This window comes from Heptranchias perlo, chromosome 44 (assembly GCF_035084215.1).
Source record: "Heptranchias perlo isolate sHepPer1 chromosome 44, sHepPer1.hap1, whole genome shotgun sequence".
Taxonomy (NCBI): domain Eukaryota; kingdom Metazoa; phylum Chordata; class Chondrichthyes; order Hexanchiformes; family Hexanchidae; genus Heptranchias; species Heptranchias perlo.
The window spans coordinates 4,244,575-4,261,083 of NC_090368.1; the positions used below are offsets into that span (position 1 = coordinate 4,244,575).

General features: G+C 51.4%; 1 protein-coding gene across 2 annotated transcripts in view; it reads left to right on the plus strand.

Annotated features, from left to right (window-relative positions):
• Positions 1 to 16,509, plus strand: part of LOC137306750 (nuclear receptor ROR-alpha A-like) — a 40,699-nt gene that overhangs the window by 1,058 nt on the left and 23,132 nt on the right. The gene's annotated exons all lie outside the window — the stretch shown is intronic.

Genomic DNA, 16,509 nt, shown 5'->3' on the forward strand with positions numbered 1-16,509 from the left:
AGAGGTGGGAGAGGGCATGAGAGTGAGGGGGAAAGAGATGGGGGTGAGGGGTCAGAGAGAGGGCAAGAGGGGAGAGGAAAGAAGGTAGAAAGAAGGGAGGGACAGAGCGGAGGGGAGAGGAGAGGGGAGAGGAGGTGAGAGAGGAAAGGAGAGAGAGGAGAGGAAAGGAGAGAGAGGAGACGAGCGAGAGAGGGGAGAGGAGAGGAAAGGAGAGAGAGAGGAGAGGGAGAGGAAAGGAGAGAGAGAGAGAGCAGAGGAAAGGAGAGAGAGAGGAAAGGAGAGAGAGAGGAAAGGGGAGAGAGAGAGGAGAGGAGCGAGAGAGACAACGTCGGGTTCCTCAGCTGTTGTTGTTTACATTAAATGACGTTTGGAAGTGAGGCTCTGTCGGGCCCGGCCTGTCGCCTAGCAACTGACAGGCCCAGGCGCGCAAAGCTCCGTCGTGTTCTCCCCCGCTGCCGTTTCACGGGCTCTGCCTGCCCTCCGCTACCTCCCGTCGCTCCCGTGCGAGTGCCAGAGAGAGAGAGAGAGAGAGTCGCCGGGCTGATCGACTGTGAAAGGCAGCACCACAGCTGAGCTTAATCCTGTCCCCCCCTCCCCCACATTCCTCGGGGGTTGTAGGCAGCCATCGGGAGTGGGAACCCTTATCTTATTTTACCCCCCACCCCCGGGGAGAAGAGAGGGAAGAGGAATTTGCAGTCAAGCCTCCCCCACTTTAACACTTTAATTCTTTAATACTGAGGAGGACTGCGACAAATTACAAGAAGAAATTAAATTTCAATATAGATAAGTGTGAGGGGGGTGCATTTTGGTAGGGAGAACAAGGCGGCCGCATATTGCTTGGAAAATAAGAGTCTAAATGGGGTAGAGGAACAACGAGATCTCGGTACAGATACACAAATCACTAAAAGTAGCGAGGCAGGTTAATAAGGCCATAAAAAAAAGCAAACCAAGCACTGGGGTTCATTTCTAGAGGAGCAGAATTGAAAAGCAGAGAGGTTATGTTAAACTTGTATCGAACCTTGGTTAGACCGCACTTGGAGTACTGTGAACAGTTCTGGTCTCCATATTACAAAAAGGATATAGACACACTGGAGAGGGTGCAAAAATAGATTTACAAGGATGATCCCAGAACTGAGAGGTTACACCTAACAGGAAGGACTGAACAGGCTGGGGCTTGTTTCTCTAGAAAAGAGAAGACTGAGGGGTGACCTGATAGAGGTCTTTAAGATTATGAAAGGGTTCGATAGGGTAGACGTAGAGAAGATGTTTCCACTTGTGGGGGGAGACCAGAACTAGGGGACCATAAATATAAGAGAGTCACTAATAAATCCAATCGGAAATTCAGGAGAAACCTCTTTACCCAGAGAGTGGTGAGAATGTGGAACTCCCTACCACATGGAGTGGTTGAGGCGAATAACATAGATGGATTTAAGGGGAAGCTGGATAAACACATGAGGGAGAAAGGAATAGAAGGATATGCTGATAGAGTGAGATGAAGTAGGGAGGGAGGAGGCTCGTGTGGAGCAGAAACACCAGCACAGACCAGTTGGGCCGAATGGCCTGTTTCTGTGCTGTAAATTCTATGTAATCCCGTTATATTTGGTAATAATTTATTTTATCCCTTCCATTTGAGGTTGCCAAAGTAACATTACTCAGAATAGTCCCTGCGTTTACACAGATGCTTTTCTTGCGTCTCCCAGAAACATCCGTCTCAAGCAGAAGGAATGACTGTGAGGTGCAGCGACTGTTGTCCTGTAGCCACGTGCGGCAGCCATTTTGTGCACAGCAAGATCCCACAAGCAGAAACGACCCGGACGTCCGGTCGAGGGGAGGAATGTTGTCCCGGGGCACTGAGGAGGAACTCCCCCTGCTCTTCAGATAGTGCCGTGGGATCTTTTACGCCCACCTGAGAAAGCAGACGGGGCCTCGGGTTAACAAAGGCCGGCACCTCTGACAGTGCAGCACTCCCTCAGCGCTGCCGAGCGTCGGCCTAGGTTTTACGCTGTAGGTCCTGAAACTGCAGGGACAGGATATCCGGTCCTAGCAGGTTTATTATCTGTCAAAAGTTCACTCCCACATGTGTCACACTGATACACTGACCTGTAATTGGATGAATGAGTCATTGGGCAACTTAAAATGTGCCTCCATCGTGGCGCGCTCCGAATTGATCTACGTTTAAAATTAGTGGGGCTATACCTTACTTAACCACAGAGGGTTATTTACTGCCGAGGGGAAGATTTTAAAATTTTCGTGCTTGTGTTCAAAGGCCTTACCTCCCTCCCGATCTCTGTGACCTCCTCCAGCCCTACAACCCTCCGAGATCTCTGCCCTCCTCCAATTCTGGCCTCTTGCGCACCCCCGATTTTCATCGCTCCACCATTGGTGGCCATGCCTTCGGGTGCCCATGCCCTAGGCTCTGTAATTCCCTCCCTAAACCTCTCCGCCTGTCTCTCCTCCCTTTAATACCCTTCTTAAAACCTCCCTTTTTGACCACCTGTCCTAATATCTCCTTATGTGGCTCGGCATCAAATTTTGTTTGATTACAATCCTGTGTATAAATTCAAGTTGCTGTTGTAGTTGAGGAGGTTGCAGTGAAATGTTTTAAAAGATGAGATGTGGGACTCGGGGGATTGCAGACGGGGGCCAGACCACCTAAATTGTGTGTTTAAAAGGGAGAAAGGGGTTGGGGAGGGAGTTTAAGTGTATCACATTCTGGGTCGGCCTAGATTTCCGATCATCCTCTCCAGGGACAGCGTGGAGGGCAGCTGTGTTGATGTACCAGTGTGTTGATATATCAGTATGTTGGTGTACCATTATGTTGGTATACCAGTATGTTGGTGTGCCAGCGTGTTGGTGGACCATGTGTTGGTGTACCAGCGTGTCGGTGTACCAGCGTGTCGGTGAACCAGTATGTTAGTGTACAATATGTTGATGTACCAGTGTGTTGGTATACCAGTATATTGGTGTACCAGTATATTGGTGTACCAGTGCGTTGGTGTACCAGTGCGTTGGTGTACCATTGTGTTGGTGTACAGAATGTTGATGTATCAGTGCATTGGTGTGCCAGTGCGTTGGTGTATCAGTGCGTTGATGTACAGTGCGTTGGTGTACCAGTGCGTTGATGTACAGTGTGTTGGTGTACCAGCTGTGTTGGTGTACAGTATGTTGATGTGCCAGTGCGTTGGTGTACCAGTGTGTTGGTGTATCAGTGCGTTGATGTGGCAGTGCGTTAGTGTACAGTATGTTGATGTACTGGTGCATTGGTGTACCAGTGTGTTGGCGTACCCGTGTGTTGGCGTACCCGTGTGTTGGTGTACCAGTGTGTTGGCGTACCAGTGCATTGGTGTACCAGTGTGTTGGCGTACCAGTGCATTGGTGTATCCTTGCGTTGGTGTATCGGTGTGTTGGTGTACTTGGGCACTGTGCTCTAGTCTTCGGGAGAGGACAGGAGCAAACTGTCAAGCTTGCAATTGTAGTCTGAGTGTATCAGTCAGCCTCTTATCGGGACTGCGAGTGTGGTTTGCCTGTGGCTTCTCTCACTTCACCTAGTTTGTTGAGTGCAGTTTTGACACCCAAACCCTGGAAATCTTTTTCGAAGAATAAGCTCTGAGCCGTTGTGGGACTATCAGATCTATTTTTAAACCATGCTGTGATTTTATTTCTCCCTTCTCCCTGGATAAGTACATGAGGGAGGAAGGAATAGGGGGAAATGCTGATAGGGTGAGATGAAGTAGGGAGTGAGGAGGCTCGTGTGGAGCATAAACACCATTTGGGCCGAATGGCCTGTCTCTGTGCTGTAAATTCCGTGTAATTCACTGCCTAGACACACACTTGAAGGATGAGCAGAGGTACCAGACTACGATTAGCATTGGTTGGGACTTGTATCCTAGCACGAGACAGTGCCTTCAGGGGAGAAGACTAGGAAATGGGGAGAGGGTGGGACGGGGTCGAAAGGAAGACCTAGAAAGCGGGAGAGAAACAGACCAGAGAAGTGGCGTAACACCAGAGACACGGGCAGAACGGTGGGCCGAGAGGCAGCGACCACGCTGTGGTCTTCCTGTGGGAGACGGGCCTGATTTGGAACATACGACATCGACGGGCAGCTGGTCCATCAAGACTGGCTTACCCACCATGATGGCCAGAGCATCATAACCGGACACTTCCTCCCTCCCCTCCGCAGACACGTGACCTCCTGGGAGAGGCAAAAAAAAACACCCAGGGCCGATACGGGAAAGACACTCTGGAAAATTCTTCTCCGGCTCTCCCTCTTGTCAATCAGGAGATTGAAGTTGAGTGTGTCTCTCTCCCAGTTCCACTGACCCGAGCCCCCTGTTGTACCTTGACGGAGCTGGGATTCAGCGAGAGAGATACTCGGCTGCCATTGTCCCAGCCCGGTCTAACCTGGTCCTGCTGCGAGGGTCCTTTTATGCACCCTGTTGGACAAGAGGGCACAAAGTATTCCCGGTTGGCATTGATGAAGCAGCTGGCACCTGATAGCTCGAGTGAGCCTATCTGTTATTGCGAGGCGCTCTTTTTGACATGCATCAGCACTTTCTGTTTCCCCGTCAAGCCTCAGACTCTCTCAGCCTGCCAGATACCGTGACGAGCATCGACATGAAGGAGGCAGAGAGGAAACGATGGGGAGCTTTTATCTCAATGACTTATCAGCAGTTATCGCTTCCAGGCACCGGTCTGCACCCAGCCTCCCGCCGCTCGAGGCCCCTTGTGTAACTTTTCCGATCGCAGAGGAGGCGGATTTCCTGCCGCTTCGAAGAGGGGGTCGCGGTTACGGCCGCCGTCTGCCGATCGCCTCTCTCTGCCGGGGGGAGGTTTGGCGGGGGGGGGGGGTGGGTTTCGATGAAGACTGGCTTCCTGTTTGGTGAGGGAGGGGAGGGCTGATGGGCAGTCAGTACAGGACAACCAGAGCTCAGTGAGTACATTGGACCACCCCGGTGGGTGGCACACTGAAGGGAGAGAGGGAGGAGGAGGAGGAGGAGGAGGGGGAGAGGGAGAGGGAGAGGGGAGGTGGGCCCCTGGTTCGATCCCATGTCTTGTGCCTCAGCCGGGCGACATTTGGGATGCTTCATATTATCTCTGATGCTGGTTCCCACTTTGTGCGCCAGCCTAGTCCCACACACAGCACTGCCCCCTGGCACACTCCTGCCCATGTATTGCTCATCTTGACTGGAGAGGGGGAAATCCCTCGGCTCCTACTTCAAAACGTAGGCACATTTAAGGGGCACCCTATCTGTAATTAGCTCTCTCCCTCTCTCCCTACTCCTCCCTCCCTCTCCTTCCCCTCCTCCTCCTCCCCCTCACTCTCTCCCTTTCCCTTTCCCTCTCTGTCTCCCCTTGTCCCTCTTTCTCCCTCTCCCCCCTCCGCTAGCCCCTCCTCACTCCCCTTCCCTCTCCCCTTCCTTTCCCCTCCCCTCGCTCTGCCCACACTCTCCCTCTCCCCTCCCTCTCCCTTTGCCCTCCTCCCTACCCTTCCCCAGCCCCTCCCTCTCCCTCCCTCTCTCCCTCCCCCCATTCCCTCCCTCTCCCCTCTTCTCCTCCCTCTTCCCCTCCTCCCTTCCCCTCCTCCCTTGCCCTCCACCTCCGCCCCAGCCCCCCTCCACTCCCCACCCCCTCCCTTCCACCCACCCTCTCTGCTCCTCCCCCTCCCTTCTCCCTCCACCTCCACTTCCCCTCCCCTTCCCCCTTCCCCTCCTCCTTCCCCCTCCCCTCCCCCTCCCTCCCTCTCTCTACTGCCTCACCCCCGACCCTCCATCTCCCACCCCCTCCCTCTCCCCTTCCCTCATCTCCCCCCCTCTTCCTCACCCTCTTCCTCCCCCTCTTCCTCCCCCTCTTCCTCCACCTCTCCCTACCCCTCTTCCTCCCCCTCGCTGCCTCTCCCCCCTCCCACTTCCCCTCCCTCTCCCCCTCCCCTCCCTCTTCCCCTCCCCTCCCTCTCCCACCCTGTCCCCAACCCCTCCCCCTCCTTCCTGCTCCCTTCTCCCTCCCTCCCTTGCCACCTCTCTTCCCCCTCCCCCTCCTCCTTCCCCCTTCCCCTCCTCCTTCTCCTTCTCCTTCCCCTCCTCCTTCCCCCTTCCCCTCCTCCTTCTCCTTCCCTCTCTCCTCTGCCTCCCTCCCCCTCCACCTCCCATCCCCTTCCCTCATCTCCCACCCTCTCCCTCCTCCTCTCCCTCCCCCTCTCCTTCCTCCTCTCCCTACCCCTCTTCCTCCCCCTCCCTCCCATCTCTCCCCTCCCTCTTCCCCTACTTCTCTCCCTCCCCCTCTCCCTCCCCTCCCTGCCTCTCCCCTCTCCCACTTCCCCTCTCCCCTCCCCCTTCCCTCTTCCCCTCACCTCCCTCCTTCTTCCCCTCCCCCTCCCTTTCCCTCTCCCCTCCCCTCCCTTCATTATCCCTTCCTTCCCCCCTCCCCCTCCCTCCCTCTCCCCTCTCTCCTCCCTCTCCCCTCTCCCTCCCCCCCTCCCTCTCCTCCTTCCACAAGCACCCCAAGAACCTTCACCAGTCACGAGACTCGTGGTGAAGTGAGTCCATCGAGCTCCCTCCCCCCGAATCTACCGTCAGCCCACAGTCCCTCACCGTCCCATCCTGAGTCGAGGTCAGGCAGAACGGCCCATCCTTTCCATGCCAACCGGTGGGTTAAAGTTCAAAGCGATGATCCCGGCAGCTGGCGTGGGTCACGGGTGTGGTGCTGGTGTAAACAGTGGGGCTCGGGGGGCCGTGACTGTGCTGCGAGATTTCAGTTTGGTTTATGTGGGAGACGCGTCAAACTCTCACTGAAAAGCTGCAGCTTCTGTTGCCTCCTCCGGGGTCAGACGTGTTAACCAAAAAACCGAGGGGTTGCATCACCATTTAATGGCGCGTCTGAGAGCAGCTTTGCACTGGGACAGCGGGCTCTGCTTCCATCCAGTGTTCCGTGTGTCTCAGTTTCTTTATCTCTGTCTCCCTCCCTCCTTCTGTCTCTCTCTCTCTCTTTCTGTCTCCCTCCCTCCCTCCCTCCTTCTGCCTCTCTCTGATTCCCTCTCTCCCTCCTTCTGTCTTTCTCTGTCTCCCTCCCTCCTTCGGTCTCTCTCTCTCTGTCTCTTCCCTCCCTCCTTGTCTCTCTCGGTCTCCTTCCCTTCCTTTTTCTGTCTCTGTCTCCTCCTCTCCCTTCTTCTATCTCTCTCTGACTCCCTCCCTCCTTCCTTCTGTTTCCTTCTGTCTCTCTCTGTCTCCTTCCCTCCCTTATCTCTCTCTGTCTCCCTCTCTCCCTCCTTCTGTCTCTCTCTGTCTCCTTCCCTCCCTACTCTCTCTCTGTCTCCCTCCCTCCCTCCCTCTGTCTCTCTGTCTCCTTCCCTCCCTTCTGTCTCTCTGTCTCCCACTCTCCTTCCTTCTGTCTGTCTGTCCCTTCCTCCCTCCTTCTGTATCTCTTTCCCTCTCCCTCCCTCTTTCTGTATCTCTCTCTGTCTCCCTCCCTCTTTCTGTATCTATCTCTCTCTCCCTCCCTCCTTCTGTATCTATCTCCCTCCCTCTGTCTGTCTCTCTCTGTCTCCCTCCCTCCCTCCTTCTGTCTCCTTCTTTCTCTCTCTGTCTCCTTCCCTCCCTTCTCTCTCTGTCTCCCACCCTCCCTCCTTCTTCTGTCTGACCCTTCCGCCCTCCTGTATCTCTCTCTGTCTCCCTCCCTCCTTCTGTCTCTCTCTGTCTCCCTCCCTCCTGTGTCTCTCTCTGTCTCCCTCCCTCCTCTGTCTCTCTCTGTCTCCCTCCCTCTTTCTGTCTCTCTCTGTCTCCCTCCCTCCTCTGTCTCTCTCTGTCTCCATCCCTCCTTCTGTCTCTCTCTGTCTCCCTCCCTCTTTCTGTCACTCTCTGTCTTCCTCCCTCCTCTGTCTCTCTCTGTCTCCCTCCCTCTTTCTGTCTATCTCTGTCTCCCTCCCTCCTCTGTCTCTCTCTCTGTCTCCCTCCCTCTTTCTGTCTGTCTCTCTCTCTCTGTCCCCTCCTTTCTCCTTCTGCCTCCCTGGTTCTTTCCCACTTTTACTTGCTTTCTCTTTATCAGTTTCCCTCCCTTGCTCTTTCTCTGTTTCTCCCCTCCTATCTCTCTTTCTCTGTCTGTCTCTTTCCCTCCTTCCTATCTCTCTCCTCTATCATTGACTGTGTCTCTCCTCGTATTCTCTCTGCCTCGCTCCTTCTGCCTCTTTTTCTCACTCTGTCTTTCTTTTGGTCTCTCGCCCTTCCCTTGTGCTAGCCATCTCTCCTTCTCTATCTCTGTGTATGTTCTTCCATGCTCTCTCACTCTTTCCCCTTTATCTCTCTTACTTTCTCTCTCATTCTCTCCGACTATCTCCCTCCCTTTTTCTTTCCTTCTTTCCCTTTCTTTTTCTCTTTCTCCCTCTGTCTCTTTCTCTATCTCTTTCTCTCTCTCCCTCTGTAAGAATCAGTGTCTGTGGAACCTGTACCCCAGTGAGAGTCAGTACCTGTGGAACCCGTACCCCAGTGAGAGTCAGTACCTGTGGAACCAGTACCCCAGTGAGAGTCAGTGTCTGTGGAACCTGTACCCCAGTGAGAGTCAGTGTCTGTGGAACCTGTACCCCAGTGAGAGTCAGTGTCTGTGGAACCTGTACCCCAGTGAGAGTCAGTGCCTGTGGAACCCGTACCCCAGTGAGAGTCAGTGTCTGTGGAACCCGTACCCCAGTGAGAGTCAGTGTCTGTGGAACCCGTACCCCAGTGAGAGTCAGTGTCTGTGGAACCCGTACCCCGGTGAGAGTCGGTGTGTGTGGAACCCGTACCCCAGTGAGAGTCAGTGCCTGTGGATCCCGTACCCCAGTGAGAGTCAGTGCCTGTGGAACCCGTACCCCAGTGAGAGTCAGTGCCTGTGGAACCCGTACCCCAGTGAGAGTCAGTGTCCGTGGAACCCGTACCCCAGTGAGAGTCAGTGTCTGTGGAACCCGTACCCCAGTGAGAGTCAGTGTCTGTGGAACTGTACCCCAGTGAGAGTCAGTGTCTGTGGAACCCGTACCCCAGTGAGAGTCAGTGCCTGTGGAACCCGTACCCCAGTGAGAGTCAGTGCCCGTGGAACCTGTTCCCCAGTGAGAGTCAGTGCCCGTGGAACCTGTTCCCCAGTGAGAGTCAGTGTCTGGGGAACCCGTACCCCAGTGAGAGTCAGTGTCTGTGGAACCCGTACCCCAGTGAGAGTCAGTGCCCGTGGAACCTGTTCCCCAGTGAGAGTCAGTGTCTGGGGAACCCGTACCCCAGTGAGAGTCAGTGTCTGTGGAACCCGTACCCCAGTGAGAGTCAGTGCCCGTGGAACCTGTTCCCCAGTGAGAGTCGTAAGAACATAAGAAATAGGAGCCGGAGTAGGCCATACGGCCCCTTGAGCCTGCTCCTCCATTCAATCAGATCATGGCTAATCTTCGACCTCAACTCCACTTTCCCGCCCAATTCCCTTGATGCCTTTTGTGTCTAGAAATCTATCTAGCTCCTTATTAAATATATTCAGTGACTTGGGCTAGAATCCAAAAATCTATCGATCTCAGCCTCGAATATACTCAATGACTGAGCATCCACAGCCCTCTGGGGTAGAGAATTCCAAAGATTCACCACCCTCTGAGTGAAGAAATTCCTCCTCATCTCAGTCTTAAATGTCCGACCCCTTATCCTGCGACTATGCCGCCTAGTTCTAGACTCTCCAGCCCGGGGAAACAGCCTCTCAGCATCTACCCTGTCAAGCCCCCTAATAATCTTATATGTTTCAATGAGATTATCTCTCATTGTTCTAAACTCCAGAGGCCCATTCTACTCAACCTCTCCTCATAGGACAACCCTCTCATCCCAGGAATTAATCGAGTGAACACAGAAACATAGAAAATAGGAGCAGCAGTAGGCCATTCGGCCCTTCGAGCCTGCTCCGCCATTCACTATGATCATGGCTGATCCTCTATCTCAATACCATATTCCCACTCTCGCCCCATACCCCTTGATGCTTTTTGTGTCTAGAAATCTAGCTCCTTCTTAAATATATTCAGTGACTTGGCCTCCACAGCCTTCTGTGGGAGAGAATTCCATAGGTGAATGAAGTGAAGAAATTTCTCCTCATCTCAGTCCGAAATGTCCTACCTCGTATCCTGAGAACCTTCGTTGCACCGCCTCCAAGGCAAGTGTATCCTTCCTTAGATAAGGGAACCAAAACTGTACGCAAAACTCCAGGTGAGGTCTCACCAAAGCCCTGTAAAACTGTAGTAGAACTTTCTTACTCTTGTACACCAACCCCCCTGCAATAAAGGCCAACATGCCATTTGCCTTCCTAATTGCTTGCTGTACCTGCATACTAACTTTTTGTGTTTCTTGTACAAGGACACCCAAGTCTCTCTGAACACCAACATTTAATAGTTTCTCACCATTTAAAAAATATTATGTTTTTCTATTCTTCCTACCAAAGTGAATAACCTCACATTTCCCCACATTATACTCCATCTGCCACCTTCTTGCCCACTCACTTAACCTGTCTATATCCCTTTGCAGACTCTTTGTGTCTTTCCCACCTAGCTTTGTATCGTCAGCAAACTTGGATACATTACACTCGGTCCCTTCATCTAAATCATTAATATAGATTGTAAATAGCTGAGGCCCAAGCACCGATCCTTGCGGCACCCCACTAGTTACAGCCTGCCAACCTGAGAATAACCCATTTATCACTACTCTCTGTTTTCTGTCCATTAACCAATCCTCAATCCATGCTAATATATTACCCCCATCCCCATGAGCCCTTACCTTGTGTAACAACCTTTTATGTGGCACCTTATCGAATACCTTTTGAAAATCCAAATATACTACATCCACTGGTTCCCCTTTATCTACCCTGCTAGTTACATCCTCAAAAAACTCTAATAAATTTGTCAAACATGATTTCCCTTTCATAAAACCATGTTGACTCTGCCTAATCATATTATGATTTTCTAAGTGCTCTGTTACCACTTCCTTGCTAATGGATTCCAGCATTTTCACAACAACTGACGTCAGGCTAACTGGCCTGTAGTTCCCTGTTTTCTCTCTCCCTCTCTTCTTGAATAGTGGGGTAACATTTGCTACCTTCCAGTCCACTGGGACCATTCCATAATCTAGAGAATTTTGGAAGATCATAACCAATGCATCCACTATATCTGCAGCCACCTCTTTTAGAACCCTAGGATTAGGCCATCAGATCCAGGGGATTTGTCGGCTTTTAGTCCCATTAGTTTGTCCAGTACTTTTTCTCTAGTGACATTAATTGTTTTAAGTTCCTCACTCTCATTTACCCCTTGGTTCCACACTATTTTTGGTATGCTTTTTGTGTCTTCTGCAGCGAAGACAGATACAAAATATTTGTTAAATGCATCTGCCATTTCCTGATTCCCCATTATAATTTCTCCTGTCTCAGTCTCTAAGGGACCAATGTTTACTTTTGCTACTCTCTTCCTTTTTACATACTAGTAGAAGCTCTTACAATCCGTTTTGATATTTCTTGCTAGTTTACTTTCATGTTCTATTTTCTCCCTTTTTATCAATTTTTGGTTGTCCTTTGTTGGTTTCTAAAACTCTCCCAATCCCCAGGCTTATTACTCTTCTTGGCAACATTATAGGCCTCTTCTTTAAATCTAATACTCTCCTTAACTTCTTTTGTTAGCTATGGGTGAATCACTTTTCCCATGGAGTTTTTATTTCTCAATGGAATGTATACTTGTTGAGAATATTGAAATATTTCTTTAAATGTTTGCCATTGTTTTTCAACTGTCAAACCCTTTAATTTGAATTCCCAATCTACCTTTGACAACTCGCCCTGTAATTGGGTTTATTTAAGTTTAAGACTCTAGTTTCTGACTTTAGTACCTTACTTTCAAACTGAATGTGAAATTCTATCATGTTATGATCACTCTTCCCCAGAGGTTCTTTTACTGTGAGATTACTAATTAACCATATTTCATTACATAATACAAGATCTAAAATAGTCTGTTCCCTGGTTGGTTCCATGACGTATTGCTCTAGGAAACTGTCTCAAATACACACCATGAACTCGTCTTCCAAACTACCTTTGCCAATTTGATTTGACCAGTCTGTATGCAGATTAAAGTCCCCCATGATGACTGCATTTCCTTTGTTACAAGCTCCCATTATTTCATGCTTATGTCAGGTGTCTGGGTAACCTGAGTCGGTGCCTGTGGGACCCGTACCCCAATGAGAGTCAGTGTCTGTGGAACCCGTACCCCAGTGAGAGTCGGTGCCTGTGGGACCCGTACCCCGGTGAGAGTCAGTGTCTGTCGAACCCGTACCCCAGTGAGAGTCAGTGTCTGTGGGACCCGTACCCCAGTGAGAGTCAGTGCCTGTGGGACCCGTACCCCAGTGAGAGTCAGTGTCTGTGGAACCCGCACCCCAGTGAGAGTCAGTGCCTGTGGGACCCGTACCCCAGTGAGAGTCAGTGTCTGTGGAACCCGCACCCCAGTGAGAGTCAGTGCCTGTGGGACCCGTACCCCAGTGAGTCAGTGTCTGTGGAACCCGCACCCCAGTGAGAGTCGGTGCCTGTGGGACCCGTACCCCAGTGAGAGTCAGTGTCTGTGGAACCCGCACCCCAGTGAGAGTCGGTGCCTGTGGGAACCGTACCCCAGTGAGAGTCAGTGCCTGTGGGACCCGTACCCCAGTGAGAGTCATTGTCTGTCGAACCCGTACCCCGATGAGAGTCGGTGCCTGTGGAACCCGTACCCCAATGAGAGTCAGCGCCTGTGGGAGAGGAGTGGGGAAATCTGGGGAGGGGCGAAGGGAAAAATAGATTAGTTTGGAGGTAAAACAGGGCCTACAAAAACCGCTTGTCTCTCCATTTCCTGCGTGTTGTCACACACCAGTTGGTGCAGTTACTCAAAGAACCCCTCGGCGGGGACTCGGATTACAGCATCTGTTTCAGTTTCAATGGAAAGAAGGGTCCGAGGTGATCTTACCTGTTGGGGCAGGGTGAAAAAAGCAGGGGAATAACACGGTGCAGCTTCACTAACGGTGAGGCAAAGAAGTTCGAATTCCCTTCAGGTTGACAAGAGCACTGAAGAGGGAACTTGGCTCACCGGGTGAAGGTGCTGCTCGGTGCAATCCCAAACTATCGATCAAGAATATCCCAGCTTCAAATGCCGGTTTATGCTGAGTTCGCTGATCTCAGGTGGGAGAGCAGTAGAAGATTCCACAATTACATACAATTTTAAAGGGGTTGCCAGAACAGAGAGGCCTGGGGTTCACATACACAAATCTTTGAAGGTGGCAGGACAAGTTGAGAAGGCTGTTTTTAAGAAAGTCACACGGGATCCTTGGCTTTATAAACAGAGGCATAGAGTACAAAAGCAAGGAAGTTGTTCTAAACCCTTTATAAATCACTGGTTAGGCCCCAGCTGGAGTATTGTGGCCAATTCCGGGCACCGCACTTTAGGAAGGATGTCAAGGCCTTGGAGAGGGTGCAGAGGAGATTTACCAGAATGGTACCAGGGATGAGGGACTTCAGTTACGTGGGGAGACTGGAGAAGCTGGGATTGTTCTCCTTAGAGCAGAGAAGGTTAAGGAGAGATTTAATAGAGGTGTTCAAAATCATGAAGGGTTTTGATGGAGTAAATAAGGAGAAACTGTTTCCAGTGGCAGGAGGGTCGGTAACCAGAGGACACAGATTTAAGATAATTGGCAGAAGAACCAGAGGGGGAAAGGAGGAGAAATTTTTTTACGCAGCGAGTTGTTATGATCTGGAATGTGCTGCCTGAAAGTGCAGTGGAAGCAGATTCAGTAGTAACTTTCAAAAGGGTATTGGATAAATACTTGAAAATGAAAAATTTGCAGGGCTACGGGGAAAGAGCAGGGGGGAGTGGGACTAATTGGATAGCTCTTTCAAAGAGCCAGCACAGGCACGATGGGCCGAATCGCCTCTTTCTGTGCTGTATTATTCAATGATTCTATGATACAAAGAATTTACAGCACAGAAACAGGCCATTCGGCCCAACTGGTCCGTGCTGGTGTTTATGCTCCACACGAGCCTCCTCCCTCCCTACTTCATCTCACCCTATCAGCGTATCCTTCTATTCCTTTCTCCCTCATGTGTTTATCGAGCTTCCCCTTAAACGCATCTACGTTATTCGCCTCAACCGCTCCACGTGGTAGCGAGTTGCACATTCTCACCACTCTCTGGGCAAAGAAGTTTCTCCTGAATTCCCCATTGGATTTATTGGTGACTCTCTTATATTTATGGCCCCTGGTTCTGGACTCCCCCAACAATTGACCTCCTTGGTTGGGGGACGGGGGTGGAAACTGGCTCCGAATCACTAGCGCGATGGGAAGGTATGTCTGTTAAGCGCGCACTGGGTGAGGTAGTGACTGGGGGTTTGCTTGTGAGGCCCTCCACAGTCGAATATGCCGATACTTGCGGTGCAGGCTGACAGAAGAAAGGACACTTGGGCGAGGTACCTTCAAAGGCTCTCGAGTAACCAGTCTAAATGAAACGGGGTCAACAGAACCTGTGTATGTTTTTTTTTTGCTTGTTTCCCAGTTGATTACTGGAACTTGTACACTTCCTGCACCGCTTGCTTACGTACGGTCAGCTCTATTTCTGTACAGTCTCCGCCGATCGACAGCAGCCCGTCATGGGATCTTTCTTGCCTTTTCTTCTCTGTCCACCCACCCACCTCCGTTTTCCACGGAAATTGTTCAGTCGCTGGACGACAGCGGAAGTGGAACAAACGGACTGACTGCCTGAACTCGGCAACGGCAGATGAAAGGGCAGAGCCGGGTTCGAATGAGTAATTTTAATTACTGTTAATAAACCCGCTCTGACTGTCAGTTTTCTTGAACGAGCTGATGAGGAGAAGTCAGTTCTTATCCCCTCGCCCCCCCCACCACCCCCGATCAGACCAGATCATAGAATAGTACAGCACAGAAGGAGGCTATTCGGCCCATCCTGCCTGTGCCGGCTCTTTGAAAGAGCTATCTGATTAGTCCCACTACCCCCACTGCTCTTTTCCCCCATCGCCCTGCAAATTTTTCCTTTTCAAGTATTTATCCAATTCCCTTTTGAAAGTTACTATTGAATCTGCTTCCACCGCCCTTTCAGGCAGCGCATTCCAGATCATCACAACTCGCTGCGTAAAAAAAATTTCTCCTCATGTCACCTCTGGTTCTTTTGCCGATTACCCTAAATCTGTGTCCTCTGGTTACCAATCCTCCCGCCAGTGGAAAGTTTCTCTTTATCTATCCTTATCATGATTTTGAATCATCTCCGTCTTTCGATAGTGAACTCAGCATTAAACAAAAGCTGGAAATTTCGTAGTATCATAGAATGGTTACCGCACAGAAGGAGGCCATTTGGCCCGTCGAGCCTGTGCCGGCTCTTTGTGAGAGCAATCCAGCTAGCCCCATTCCCCCCGTAGCCCTGCAAATTTTTTCCCTTCAAATATTTATCCAACTCCTTTTTGAAAGTTATTATTGAATCTGCTTCCACCGCCCTTTCAGGCAGCGCATTCCAGATCAGAACAACTCGCTGCTTTTCCCTCATGTCGCCTTTGGTTCTTTTGACAATCACCTTAAATCTGTGTCCTCTGGTTCTCGACCCTTCCACCAATGGGAACAGTTTCTCTTTATTAACTTTATCTAAACCCTGCATGATTTTGAATACTTCTATCAAATCTCCTCTTGGTCTTCTCTGCTCTAAGCAGAACAACCCTAGCTTCTCCAAATTTAAAGCTGACCTTTTTTGACCTCCCCCTCCCAGCCACAGAGTGGCTGAATGGATTAAATGCGTTGCCCAGAATATTCCTGAGACACACAGACCAGGAAATTCCCAGGTTCGATTCCCGGCCTGTGTTATCTTGACTGCCCTCCAGGGTTCCATGCTCTGGTTGGTGTGCAGTGACCCCTGCTGGTAGTTATGTGGAAGCCGGGTGACAGCAGCGTCGGGCGCAGCTGCGATGGTACCCACAGTCAAATAGCCTGCTGACATTCGTGGTCTGGGCTCGCAAATGAAGAGTGCGAGGTGCTGGGGGGCAGCAGCTGCCCGTGGGACCCGTTTCCCAGTGAGAGTCGGTGCCTGTGGGACCCGTACCCCAGTGAGAGTCAGTGTCTGTGGAACCCGTACCCCAGTGAGAGTCAGTGTCTGTGGAACCTGTACCCCAGTGAGAGTCAGTGTCTGTGGGACCCGTACCCCAGTGAGAGTCAGTGTCTGTGGAACCCGTACCCCAGTGAGAGTCAGTGTCTGTGGGACCCGTACCCCAGTGAGAGTCAGTGTCTGTGGGACCCGTACCCCAGTGAGAGTCAGTGTCTGTGAAACCCGTACCCCAGTGAGAGTCAGTGCCTGTGGGACCCGTACTCCAGCGAGAGTCAGTGTCTGTGGAACCCGTACCCCAGTGAGAGTCAGTGTCTGTGGGACCCGTACCCCAGTGAGAGTCAGTGTCTGTGGGACCCGTACCCCAGTGAGAGTCAGTGTCTGTGGGACCCGTACCCCAGTGAGAGTCAGTGTCTGTGGGACCCATACCCCAGTGAGAGT